A 14,067-nucleotide genomic window follows, 5' to 3' on the forward strand; every position below is an offset into this window, starting at 1 on the left:
GTCAGTCCTGAAGTAATTTTTTTCTCATATCTGTCGCCCAGCTCTCTTGCTGGTCCATTTCCAGGGTGCTGTGCCTGGATTTGTGGAAACGAAGTTCCCCATGGCTCTCCACACCTTGTCAAGTGATAATGAAATAACGGATCACACCATAGAGCAGTTATGGTGCTTGGGGTCATAGATGTGCAGAAGGCTGTCAGCGCTGAGAGCAGAGGCAGAAAAGGTGCTTGGCACAGCTGAGGTGACGACTGATGTATCTGGCTCTGAACTGGCAGCTGTCTGTCAGTAAGTTGCTGTCTGTTCTTTTGGTCAATTAGCATGGTTTCAATTATATTATCAACTGCGTAATAATTTCTTTTGTCAGAAAGGTTGAGGAATTGCAAAAAGTGTCTGCAAGAATTTGCTTCATTGGGTCAATTCACATGCTTTGGGCATATTCTGCATATCTGGACAGACATCGTCTGAGTGGCCTGAATGCGCTTACAAAGCCCGGATCTGCATCATGTGTGTGAGTGTTGATGCAGAAATGTCCTAGTTTGTGATGCTTTGGAGGAACAACATGTCACATCATATATGGGACTTGGTGTGGGCCCATGTTCTCCATGTTCCTCCTTGCTTTCCTGCAACATATCGCTTATCTTTGGCCCTTGCCACCCCTGTGCAACAACTCATTGCAGCAGGCTGGGGTCAGAGGGGGCTGCAGAGCATCTTGTGCAGAGCATCCCTTCCATACCAGCCTGCTCCCTGCCCCTTCCAGCCTGGGAATGGCTTGCCAAACAAAAGCATGCTGCTTGCATGATATATCTGGGAACAGTATCCCTGCACATGGGCAGCTGCTGCAGTGAGAGAGGCCCATCTCACCCACTGCCCAGTCTTTGATGGTATCCTGGTGCAAATGTGTAGCAACATTTCCCCTGGATGTTATCCCTGCCTATTTGCCAGGCTCCTTGTGCCAGTCTTTGTATTTATCAGTGCTTGATGGATTTCTTTCTGTGGATTTGTCCGGTCTTGTTCCAAAGCCACATAGCATCTGCAGCGGCCCATGGCAGGAAGAGCTGCTGTGCACTGAGGGACCTCCACGTATTTATCCCTCATCTACCAGTCTCTCCCCAGCCCCGCCAGCCACACAGATCTCTGCCCTGTGACCCCAGCTGTCTCTCTTCCATGCCAAAGAGCCCTGGTTCATCATGCACCCCATGTGCAGAAACCTTTGATCATCCTGTCACCCTTCTCTGCGCATTCTCCAGCTCCACTGTATCCTTGGGATGGGGGACCAGGACCGCACACAGGCTGGGACTGACCAGGGAATAGTGGCACCTCTGATGTCATCTCTACCTTTTTCTAACCCTTCCTTATCAGTTTTGATGGAGAGGTTTTGCAGTTTTGACCTCTGCTGAGTGCTGAGGGGATGTTTTCATGGACTGTCAGAGCTCCTGGTCTTGGAACCCACCACTTCAGACATGAGACAGGGCTTGGTTTCCCCATCTGTGTCACTTCCCTGCCACTGGCTTTCATCTCATTTTGTTGCCAAGTTGCTCAGCTTCTGAAAGTCCTCCTGCAATTCTTAGCATTCATTCACAGTTTCCAGAATAATTCAATATTATTAGCAGATTTTGTCACTTCTCTACTGACCATCTCATCAAAGGATCTGCTTGTGGAAATGCAGATGACCTCTCAGCTGGATCACCCTCAGGTGCCTGCTGGCTCTTTCCAAGAAAGCCACTAGCTTTGGAAAAAAGAAATGCACTTTAAGAGAGCTGTATCCACTCTTTCCCTGTATGTCATATTTATCCATCTGTCTTCTAACAATGCCAGTTTCCTACTCCTTATGCCAATTTTTGTTCATTTGTAGAGAACAGATGTGTCATTTATCAGTCTGTGGCTCTTTTGCTTCCTGGGAAGCATTTTTGGTGTCACAGTTGCCATCTTCCAGTCCTCATGTCCCCTGCTGTATGCAGACCTTGGGTGTCACCCAGCAGATATGACATCCTCCCAGTCCCTGCTGTGCTGCACAACAGGGCTTGTGTAGGGTGCTTCTGAGAAGGGAAGAGGCTGGAGTCACCACAGACATTTCTAAGCTCCTGGAGATGGCTTTTATTTGAAGCTGCAGAAGAAGCTCCTGGACATTCAAAGGGCTGCATGCTTCCCTGCAAGCCAGGGGAGATGCTGGCGTCAGGGGTAGCAGTTGACCGAGTGCCTGACTCATGACATATTGTCAAGTGTCAAATACTAAATTCAGTCCCCACACCACCAGTGGGTGAATCATCTTCCAGCACCTCCTCAAGAGTGTGCAGGAGCAGAGACCTTCTCTGAGTCACCAAAACCTGCTGCCTGGGTGATGCTGGGCTGTGTCCACACTGCCTAGGGTTAAACCGGAAGGGAAGGTTTACCAGGGCCATGTGGCCTGAGCCCTCCTAGACGCAGGGAAGGTTCCATGTCCTTGTCCTGTTCTTGGCCCGGGCTGTGGGTGAGCACAAGGAGCTCTCAGATTAGCTGAAGCAGCTCCTCACACCCAGGACGACGGGTGAGGGCTGAGGACGCACACAGCTCCCTGCAGGGCTGGCAGAAGCCCGGAAGACATTGCCTGGCTTTTTTTTCCTGGTGCGTGCCCCAACCTGCCTGGGAAGTGTTTACCCAGGCAAACAGCTATTGCTGCCTTCAATGAAAGGAATGGCCACGCTGTGAGCTCCAGCCCAGAGACAACAAAGAAGAGCTTCTGGACCCTCCAGAGATGGAGAAGAGGGTGGGAGCAGAACTCCTGGTGCAGAGGTCCAGCCCCAGGTCCTTGCAGGCTGCTGCAGAAGGCCTCCTGTCTCCCCTATTCCTGTGGTCTGTAAGAGTGAGCCAAAAATCACTTCTGTGCAGTCACGGGTTGTTCTCCTGACTGAGATTGTGTGCACAGCGGCTGCACTGCCATCCTTCCCTCCTTCCTGGGGGCTCTGTGGGCCACAGGCAGTGCAAGCAGCAGGCAACCTCCGTGGCTGTGCATCCCCCCAGGGGGTTTCCTGCCTTGGCCGCATGAAAGAGCAGATGAAATGTGGAGTCTGGCACCCAAGTGGTACAGCGTGTGCTCCCTGATCCTCTCCCATCCGCCAGTCCCACCCCGTGTCCCCTGCCAGTCCCTACACAAGGGATGCTACGTGACAGCCATCTGTCACAGTGATCCACCAGGCCATGGGGACTTGCAGGCGGAGTGGCATCGTGGCCACTGTTGCAGGCATCAAACCCGGGTCCCAATGTGCATCGGATATGAGGGATGTAAACAGTTGGGGATTGGAGCAACACCAGCTGCAGCATGAGACGCAGATGGAGCTTGGCTTTGGTGGTGAGAATGCAGAAATCTGTTGCTGCTTCTTCAAACCTGAAACGAACTGCTGTGAATAGAGGGATGTCACTAGTATGTCATCACAACTGCAGAAAAAATATGAGCAGCCCGTGCCTGTGGTGAGCCACACAGGGTGTAAGGAGCTCATTTGGTCTCCTTCTGGACACCCCTTCAAAGTTGCCCAAGCACAGAGAAGTCCCCCAAGGCTCCCTCCCCATCTATGTTCTCCTCACCCTGCTGCCCCATGTTGCTGTCTGGGTGGTTTGGCCCAGGGGAAGCCAATATCATGCTCAAATCTGAGGGCTCAGGTGGGTCTAGGGATCTTCTTCTTGATGCCTCTGCAGGCTCTGCTGAAGCCTCAGGTGAGAACAGGATGCCCCACGGGGCACAGATCAGAGAATGGGCTACGTTGGGCCAGGTATCCACCTGCCAAAAGGCCAAAGAGGAATTTGGAAGAGAAACAGGCCCAGCAAATGGTGAGGAGGTGCTGGGTCCCTAGGTGGGCTCAGACTACAGACCCTCTTTGATCCCCACCACGGCCCTGGTACAGCTGCCTCACCAAGGAGGGAGTGATGAGAGGGATGTGACAGCACAGGATGGAAAGGAAGGACCTCTGCAATTACTCTGGTATGGTAGTATTTAAAAAAAACCCAAACCACCACCACAAGCTTGATCCCTCGTCAGTCACCTCTCAGGAGACACTGAGCATGTATTTTCCAGGCCTGAGGATTTAACAAGAGCCATCTCCAACAGATGTTGCTGAACATCCTCCTTGGTTACTGACAGAGGGTGGAAGTACTCTCATGCTCACATGCCATCAGCCTTGCATCCTGCTTCCTTCCAAATGCCAGACAGACAGATTTATTGAGAACCTCTGTCTTTTCTGCATTTAAATAACAATCTCATCATGATCTTAAAGGTCTTTTCCAACCTAAACAATTCCATGATTGTATGATCTCCACCTGCTGGGATTGAGGTATGCTGCTAGACCTCAAACACTGCCTTGTATTCACTCTATTCCTGGCAGACACTTCTCCTCCTGATGCCTTTTGTATCTTGCATTCCCTGTGCTCTGAAATTTCCATTATTGGTTTCTGGGTGCCATGGCTGTCTTCTCCCTAGGGAGGAAGCTCCCTTGATGTCCACTTGGACCTAGGGGATCTGTCTGGGTTTCTTGGGCAGGAGCATGCAGTGCGTGCGTACTCAATAAATCAGCAAATCTGTGACTTGGTGGGCTCACTGGGCATGTGTTCAGCACGTGCCATGCCATGATGGCACAGGGGGCTCAGCTCCTTGGCAACTCCATCCCAGCTCTCCTCCTGTGCAGGGGGTGGAAGGAAGGGGGGTGACCACGAGAAGCTTCTCCAGCCATCCTCTCCTCCCTGCAGCAGGCACCCTGACAGCCATATCCCAGCACCTGTTCCCATAGTGGGGCAGGAGCCTGGCTCACAGTGTGAGGATGGGCAGGACCATACCATGGCATCTCTCTCCCTCACTGCATACCTCTGCACGGCTCCACCTCTGCGGTGGTCCTGCTTCTGGAGCATCCTGCCTCTGGCCCCCTTCCCTTTCAGGCATGGTTGACCACGGCCTTCAGGGGATTCAGCCTGCGAGCAGGACCAGGAGCAGGTTTGGGTGAATGATATGTGTTTAGGAAGGGGTGTGGAAGATTTGGAGGCATATGTCTGGAAACAGGGCTGTGTACAGTGGCTGCTAGGGGTTAGGAGGGCACGGTGAAAGGGTTGGTCCTGGATGGTTGGTGAGCAGGGGTGGTGGTGGCTGGTGATGGGTGCGTGTGCAGGCGTAACAGTCAGAACACATGTAAATGTGCTGTTCTCTGCTGCGATGGCCTCGGCCTCCGCTGCCACACTCTGACATGCCACTCCCAACACTGCTTCCCTGCTCTGCATGCTTGTCACCACTGGCCCCTTATCGGCAAATCCAGCCCTGCCTTGGGCTGTGCCCAAGGGCACGTCCTCCAGCCTGCATCCTGACCCCATGTGTCCTGGAGCTTTGCCCGCTTGCCTGATGTCCCTGCGCACCTAGCCTCGGCTCAGCCTTCTTCCCAAGCCCCATCCCTTGGCTTGTCCCTGCTCACTCACGTCCCGTGGTGTTTCTTGTGGGGGTCCATGATGCCAGCCTGGTGTTTTGGTGACTCTCCCTGGAGCGATCTGTTCCGCAGGTCCTGCACAGGGCTGGTACTGTGAACACCTCCCAAGGAGTGGATTTGCCACCGATGGACCCTTTATTGATCCTTTCTCGTTAGCAGCCCCCGCTGTGGCCCTTCTGGTGCCACCGCAGGCACCTTTCCTCTGCTCCCAGAGCCGGGCGATGCTCTGGGGGAGCAGCCAGTGGAGGCAGCTGCCAGGGCCGGATCAGGCCTGCGGTCTCCAGGCTCCGTAGCAACAGGGACAGGGCGGCGGGCACCCCTCGGGGGGGGGCGATTCTCCCCCGGGGCCGGGGCGGGACACGGGGCCGCTGGGAGGGAGCCGAGAGCCAGCGGCTGCCTGGAGCGCAGGGGGCGGCCCGGAGCGCCGTGAAGGCCGAGCCAGGCGCGGCGGAAGGCGGGCCGGGCGACGGGGGAGCGGGGCGGGCCCCGAGGGAGGTGGGCCGGGCCGGGCGGTGCGGAGGCCGTGCCGTGGGGAGCGGGTCCGAGGAAGCGGGGCGGGCGGAACAGGGAGGGGAAGCCTCGCTTGGAGCAGCCGGCGCAAGCGGCTCCGGCAGGTGGCACTGGCCACCTCCCCCAGCCGCCTCCCCTGCTCCCCCCCGCGGCCCGGGCTCCGCCACCGCCGCCGCGCTCAGTCCGCCAGCGCCGATGCTGCTGAGCGGAGCGGCGGCCGGCTCGGAGCGCAGCAGCGGCGGCGGCGGGGCGGGAGCCGGGGCGGGCGGAGCTCCGCAGTGCGTGGGCACCATGGCCCGCTGGCTCCGCGAGCACCTGGGCTTCCGCAGCGCCAAGCCCGCTCCCCCCGCGCCGCCCAAGCCCGACTACCGCGCAGGGCCACCGCCGCAGCCGCCCCCGCCGCTCGGGGGCGCCGCCGAGCCGCTGGCCGCCGCCCAGCCCGACATCGTGGCGGCGTACCGGTTGCAGAAGGAGCGCGACTTCGAGGACCCCTACAGTGGGGCGCCGCCGCCCACCGCCCCCGACGGGCCCCGGTACGTCTCCCCCAAGCACCGGCTCATCAAGGTGGAGGCGGTCGAGAAGGTGCCCGCCAGCCCCCCGCCGCTGACACCCGCCGCCCCCAGCTCGCCCCCGGCCGGCCCCGAGCCACCCGACGAGCCGCCGCAGGAGGTGAGTGGTCTGGCACAAGCACCCCGCCGCTCTGTCCGGCGTGCTGCAGCCCCATGGCTGGGGGTGGGGATGCTCTGGGTTGCCCTGCTGGACCCTCAGCACCCGCTGCGAGGAGCAAGGCCGGGACCCCTGAGGCAGGTGGAGCCCAGCCACCGAGGGCTTGCCGAGGCAGGAACCATCGCCAGCCTCTCTGGGGGCTCCCGCTGCGCGTCCCCCCGTGCCCCGGCAGCACCGACATGCCTGTCACACGTCAGCAGCAGCGGCGCTGCGGGGGCGGCCCCGGCTTCTCCTCCAGCTCCTGTGGGAGGCAGGTATAATCCCCAGCAGGAAGCATCGCTTGCCAAGGTGCGAGAGCACAGGGCCTGCCAGCCACCTTCCCCTCCTCCCTTCTTGCCATTTCTTTGCAGCCAAGTGCCTGGTGCTCTAAGAGGTGAAGACCTTCCAGCCCGGGAAGGCCCTGCATAGGACTGTCTCCAGTGGCCTCTGATGCTGGGGCCGGTGGCCCCAGGCCTCCTTCCACCCTGTGCTCGGTGGCACGGATCTCCCTCTGCCCACTTGCTAGGGCCTGCTGGTGCAGTGGTGGCAGAAGGGCCCCCCTGAGCTGCTGTGCTGCTTTGTCAGGGAGCGTCAGTGCCTCTTTGTCTACTGCCTCCCAGCCAGCTTCTCAGGGGGTGAGAGCAGAGCCTGGTGCTGCCAGTGCCAGAAAGGAGGCGAGAAACATCCCTGGCAAGAGGCAGGAGCTGGGGAGAAGCTCCTTGCCAGGAGATGGGCTCTGAGCGGCACAAGGACCTGGTAGAGGAATAAACCCACCAGGCCTGCGGCCATCGGTGCCGGGCTTCTTGACGGAGAGGCTGATGCAGGGACTGCGCAAATAAAGGCAGGAGGGGTAATTAGTGCCCGCCAGCACTGCTGCCTGCAAGATGGGGCTTGTCAAGCGAACTCGATGGGATTGCAGGTCTGGCTTGCGGAGGGAATGGTGGATACAATGCTCCCATCCATGGTCCTGGCATTGCCGGGCAGCATGACGAAATAAGTGCCAGGCAAAACCTGCTCAGGAGTAGTTTAAGCAGATAGAAAAACTTGTCACTGGTGGATCTGGGAAAGTTGCTCGTATTGACTAACTGTGTTTCCGGAGGGGCCAGCAGAAACCCCCTTTTGAGCTGGGATCCTTAAACTGGCTGCTGCAGGCATCAGAGGAGGAGGGCACTGGCAGCAGGGACCGGAGGTGCCATTGCGGTGATGCAGTTTGCTGAGGCAGGCTGGATGTTTTTTTTTCTGGAACATGCAGTGTGGGATCAGAAGGACCAGGAGTAGGTGGTGGTTGTAGGAAGGACTCGGGCTATGATGTGCAAAGGACTGAACAGGAGCTGTGAGTATCAGGGATGCTGACAGTTACCGCCAGGGCTGTGTGGGCATCCAAGGACTGGGGAGAAGCCGGGAAGTTTAGAGAAGAGCCAAAAAGTGGGATACATTTGGGGAAACCCTGCTAACAGCATGAGGCCATAGAAGACCCTTCATCTTATCCAAGGTAGACAGTGATTAGATTATTTCCTGATCTCCTGTGTGCCTCTGTGGGGAGGAGGTTTCTAATTCTTCAGGACTCCAGTATGCGATGGACACAGGCAGAACTCTGGAGGCTGGGTGAAGCTGGAGATAAGGTGAGAATATTTGATAGTGCATGCAACTGTCCACTAAAGCTGGAGTACCACATCCAGCTCTGGAGCCCTCAGCACAAGAAGGACATGGAACTGTTGGAGCAGGTCCAGAGGAGGGCCACAAAAATGATCCGAGGGCTGGAGGACCTCTCCTGCGAGGACAGTCTGAGGGAATTGGGGTTGTTCAGCCTGGAGAAGAGGAGGCTGCGAGGAGACCTTATTGCGGCCTTTCAGTACTGAAAGGGGTCCTATAGGAAGGATGGGGGCAATCTTTTTAATAAGGCCTGTTGTGACAGAACAAGGAATAATGGATTTAAACTAAAGAAGAATAGATTTAGACTAGACATAAGAAAGAAATTTTTTACAATGCACTGGAACAGGTTGCCCAGAGAGGTAGTGGAGGCCCCATCCCTGGAAACATTCAAGGTCAGGTTGGATGGGGCTCTGAGCAACCTGCTCTAGTTAAAGCTGTCCCTGCTCACTGCAGGGGGGTTGGGCTAGATGAGCTCTGAAGGTCCCTTCCAGCCCAAAGCATTCTATGGTTCCATGATTCTATGAAAACAGTTTCCCTGGAGGAGCAGGGCAGTGTCCACCACATGGAACATCTCTGTTGGGCTTGAGCACCTTTTGCGGCTCCCATCTGCTGGCCTTGACATTGGGCTGAGAGGTCGGAGGGTCTCCCAGTTGCTGCAAGGTCATGGTGGTCCTTTCTGGAGGTGGTCCAGGAGGATGGAGGTGCCTGCTGGGGGGTTGCTGATGCTTGTGGCTCTTGTTCTTGGTGACAATGTCAAGATGGAGCAGGGAAGGCACACCAGGGCCAGGCTGGAGCCTCTGCTGAGCTCTTCAAGCCGAGATGATGGTTGTGGCAGGAGGGTCAGTGATCCCATGCTTAGGAAGAGGTGGTGGGCACTGTTCCCTACCTGCTGCAGGGACTGGAACTCCAGAAAGCCCATCGTTGTGGGCCTTGAGTTGTGGTGATGCTGAAGATGAAGGGAGAGGTACAATTCTAGGTACAGGCAAGGCTGTGGGAGCAGAGAGGTTTTTTGCTAATGATTGACAATGAAAAACACTCTAATAAAATGTGCAGTCCTTCTGAATGGGAAGGATGAGGATGGACAGAAGTGGAAGGAGCAGCCACCAGTTTCTGGTTGTGTGATTTGGCTGAGGCAGTATGGTTTGTGGTATGGGCACTGCATTGAGGTTGGGGACCCAACCATGTTCCCTGGGAGCCCTGTGTGTGCTGTAGCTGTCCTGCCCATTCTGGAGAATTGAAGACGGGCAGGAACATCTTGGCAATGGCATCCCTCCTGTCTGGTCCATGTGACACTTTGCTATCATAGCATGAGTCATCACATCTTTCTCCCTTGCATGCGATCTGCAACATCTTGTGGGGACACACTTAGAGTGAGCTCTGCAGTGGCTCCTGCTCCATTACAAATGCTTGCTGGACATGCTGGGGACCAGCACAGGTCCTTCTCTGTCTGCTTGGTCTGGGCCTACAGCAATGGACAATGAATGGACTGGCCCTATACGGCTTGCCTGAGCGCAGCAGATACACTGGAGATGTCTTCTCTGCTGTGTTTGGATTAGGTGTGAGGAGCAATGCCACCAGGATGCAGTGGGGAGAGATTCGGTGAGGGATCTCCCTGCGTGGGGATGCCTGTGCCCAGAGCACAGCATGCTTGGGGATGAGGTTGGGGATCTGCCTAGGGAGGGCTTTGTCTTGTGCCCTCTGGGACTGGTCACTGGTGTTTTTGCTGGGAGCGTGGGGTCAGTGTTGTGGGGTGTGGGAGCGGCTGGGCCAGGAAGCTCTATGGGCGTGTGTCTTTCCTGCGAGAACCTCCCCAAACTAAGTCATCCTGCGTGATGCTGTGCTGTCCGCCCCGCACTCCCTCCTCCCATGCCATGGGTGCAGCCATGGGGCCAATGCCTGGCCCAGCCGTTCCCCTCAGGCAGGGGACCAGACCCTTCTTGGAAGGCCAGTGCTTCATTTGCTTTTGGGTTTGGCTTTGGTGTCCACCAAAAGCCAAGCTGCAAGATGGGTAGAACTGAGGAAATTTTGCACCTGATGGAGAGAAGGAACAGTTTGGTTGTAACCCAGAGTGACTGGCGTGAAACCCAGCAATCTCCTGGGGGGACCCCAAACATCTCTTATCTTATCTCATATCTCCATGGCAAGGAACTTGTTTATAAATTGAAGGATCTCCCCAGGTGTCCTCTGGGAACCTCTCTATAGAGGGGAGCGTCTTCTTGTGGCAAAATGTGGTCGCAGGTGGGACGTTTGTAGGCAATGATGGGGTGAAGAGCCTGTGCTCTGCCCTGGGATCTCAGTGTCTGAGCTGTGGACTCTCTTGAAGAGCCACCATCTGTCGCCTTCCCTGGTGGGCAGCATAAAAACTGTTTCACTGTGAGAACCCAGTGATGATCTGGCCCTTTGCCTTAATTTTATTTTGGTTTTCTTTTTGGTTTTCTTTCTTACAGTTCACAAAAATAACAGAGCAAGAGCAGCCTTGGTACTGCAGCAGGGATCTGGATGTGCATTGCCACGGCAGATAAATGCATGAAAAACACTTACATGCACAAAGAGGGTCTGTGTCCAAGTGCCTGGCTGCTCTCTGAAGGACTGCTCTGCACCAAGAGCTGTCCCGGGTCAGTGGCTTTGCATGTCAGTCATGTGCTTTGCACCCAAATTATTTAAAATCTGGCAAAGCTTGTGCTGTGTCTGAGCAGGCGATGCCTCGGTACCCAGGCATCTGAGTGGCATTCTGGGATTGGCCTCAGGTGGTGAGCAGCTCCCTCCGCGACATGGGAGGTGAGCAAAACATGGAAATGCCTGGCCTTTGACTTGACCGGGGTGGGTCTGGAGCACCCCTGGTAGCTGCCCTGCCTGTGGCTGCAGCCCTCTCCTGCACTGGGGGAATGGCTGCGTGCACCACAGCTGCCACAGAGAGGTCCGCATGGCTTGTAAAGTTCAGCACTGGGATGAAGAAATGTCAGAGGTGCAGTTCCCTGGACAACCTTGATTTGGCCCCATGTGCCAAGGGCATTAGGATGCAATTGGTAATTGTGTGATCCCTGTCGTTTGCCCTCTAAAAGCCCTGTCCCGTTCCTGGCACTGGCTTGGAGCCTCCAGCCTCAGGGCTCGGGGTACCATTCTTGCTTGCTTGATTGTACATCCTGAGGTTGCAATGCTCCTGGAGACAGTTAGGAGTTGCCTTCCCAGCCTTTCCATGGCTCTCCACTGTAATATCTGACCATTTAAAAATCCAATGGGTTTATGCTCTCAACACCCTGTGGTGGGAAAGCTTGGCTCCTATGAAGAGGCATCCTTGAGATAGTGGAGGAGTAAAGCCAGTGTAGCAAAACCCCACCAAACATAGGGAGCTCGGAGACTTAAGCCCCTGATCTGAGCCATTCATTCTGGGTCTGAGCTAAGCCCAGCAGATCCTGTCTAATTGCTGCTGAACACCTCTGCGCCCCCCTGCAAGAAAAATACCCAGTTTTAGGGCTCTGAGCAGAGACGTGTTGGGATTCCCCACCATCCTCTGCTTTCTAGACCTGGAGCTGGAGGGACCTGAGTGGGGCCCAACCTGAGAGCTTGCTGGGGCTCATGTGTCCCTCCCTACCTGGGAAGACAGACCCAGGTGCTGAGGAATTACAGAGGGGACTTTTCTTCACTTGGGAAGCATGACCGCTGTCTGCAGAGGAGCCTCTCGGCTGCCAAACTGCTGTGCTGGTGCCCTGTCTTATCTGAAGCTGCTCTGTGTTTATGGGATGGGAGAGGGAGGGTCTAGGACTGGCACCAGCTGCGAGCTGGGTCTACGTCTGTCTAACAAAATGCATGTAGGAAATAGGGTTCATGGCAGGTTTGAATGCGGGCAGGTTGGACTTGGGGCAGGAGGAACGAGCAGGCAACCCCTTTCTGAGCCCAGGAGGGTCAGCAAACTGTGTTTCACAACCCTGCTGCACACATGGAGCTGTGAGAGCTCTTTGCAAAGGGTTAGCATTGGGCATGGCGCTGCCTATCCGCCCGTCTCGCAGGCACTCGCGTGTTGAGCCTGTGCATTTGTGCATGTTGGGACGCCTGCCGGCATGCTTGTGCCTCCCTTGGCACTAGTGCGTGTGCAAATGGGCTGTCACCAGTGCGGGGCTGTGCTCTGCAGATGTCATTGCGGTGCAGCAAAAGCCTCTTTGCAGCTTCCTGAAGCAGCCCACAGGATCTCCCAGCTCTTTGGAGCAGCGGGTGCTGATCTGCCCTTCAGATCTCACAGGCAGCAGGTGGGAAGCTCCTGCCTGCTGCAAGCTGAACCCCTCTTTGCCTTGGGGAAGAAAAGGGTGTTTAGAAAACAGAAGGGCTTCCCACAGTGAATGTGCAGTTGCTGTTGCTCATCTCCCCGCCCCATGGGTGTGAGGTCGGGTCCCAGTGACCAAACAGCTACCAAAGTTACTGGCGACTTAGATTTCCCTGGGGGGGTTTCACCCCAGTGGTGGCAAGCAAAGGGCTGCAGCCCCTTGGACTCAGCGTTGCCTGTTGGTGTCCCCAGTGCCGGCGGGGACTGAGTGACGCTGCGTCTCCCTCGGATGATGGAGGCAAGAGCAGATTTCCTGTCTCCCACTGCAGCCCTGTCCTGGCCTGCTGGCACCGGGCCCTCCCTGCAGAGCCAGCGGGAGGTTTTGCTTTTTCCCTCTCATCCGGTGGAGGCTGGTACCTCGAGCAGCCATCTCTCCTGCTGCTGCCTTGCTGAGGGGTGAGAGCATCTGCTTGCTCCCACGTTTGAGCCCGTTTTGTGCTCGCTTGGGGTGGCTGCAAGTCCTGTGGCTGGCAAGGTTTGCTCCAGGGATGATGCTTTGCTGCTCACTTGTGCCCCAATACGGAGAGGCCGGGCTTGGAGAGCTGCCCCAGCTCCCCGCTGCATCAGCTGCCCAGGGAGCCTGGAGCTGGGACGTTTATGGAGGAGGTGGTGAGCTGGAGTGTCGGGAGCCACGTTCATTCTGCAGCTTGGAGGGATGTGAAGGCTTGGGGCTACGCGGAAGTGTTTACAGCTCCAGTTCCTGTTCCCTTTTCCTGCTGGGTTTTGCTGCTCAAGGCTATTGTCGGGCCATTTTGCACAGGAAGGAGGAAGAAGTGTTTTGTTTTAAGCTGATTATGAGAGCCAGAGAGAAATGTGTGAGCGGCCGTGGTCTCCAAAGCTGGCCAAGAGCAGGGACAGCATGGCAGTGAGGACAGAGCCTGGTGCCGGCTGGGATTAGGCAGCCACTGCACCATGCTCGGGCCATTTGGTCCTTGCTGTAGGAGCTCTGTATAGCTTGTGTTGTGGTGGCAAAACTCGTCTCGCTGAATGGTCCAGCCTGGGGTTTGCATCCTGGTGGGCGAGCAGACCCTGGCAAAGGTGCTTGGGTGCACTTGGACCCTGCTGCAAATATTGCCTGTCCCTGTTTTGGGACCAAGCTTTCAGACTGGAGGTGGGATGTACAGCTCCAGGATTGCCAGGGGCTGTGGCATCGTGTGATGGGGTGCTCTGGCTGGGAAGCTGCTGAGGTGCCAGAGCAGGCATGTGGCTCCAGTGCTGGAGGGGATCAAGCTCTGGGACATGCCCCATATCCTACTGCAGGATCATCTCCTTTTTGCTAGTAAGGGCAAGCCTGGGGCTTTTTGTGCCATCCCTGTGACATGGCACTTGAGAGGCTCCTGGTCCTACTTCCCGGTGACTCCTGATTATATGGAGGAGCCCTGTCTTGTGTTACCTGGGACGCGTGTGGGGATGCTGTGGGGGCCTGGGAGGGAGAGGAGAGGAAGCTAT

Source organism: Pelecanus crispus, chromosome 7 (genome assembly GCF_030463565.1).
Source record: "Pelecanus crispus isolate bPelCri1 chromosome 7, bPelCri1.pri, whole genome shotgun sequence".
Lineage (NCBI taxonomy): Eukaryota > Metazoa > Chordata > Aves > Pelecaniformes > Pelecanidae > Pelecanus > Pelecanus crispus.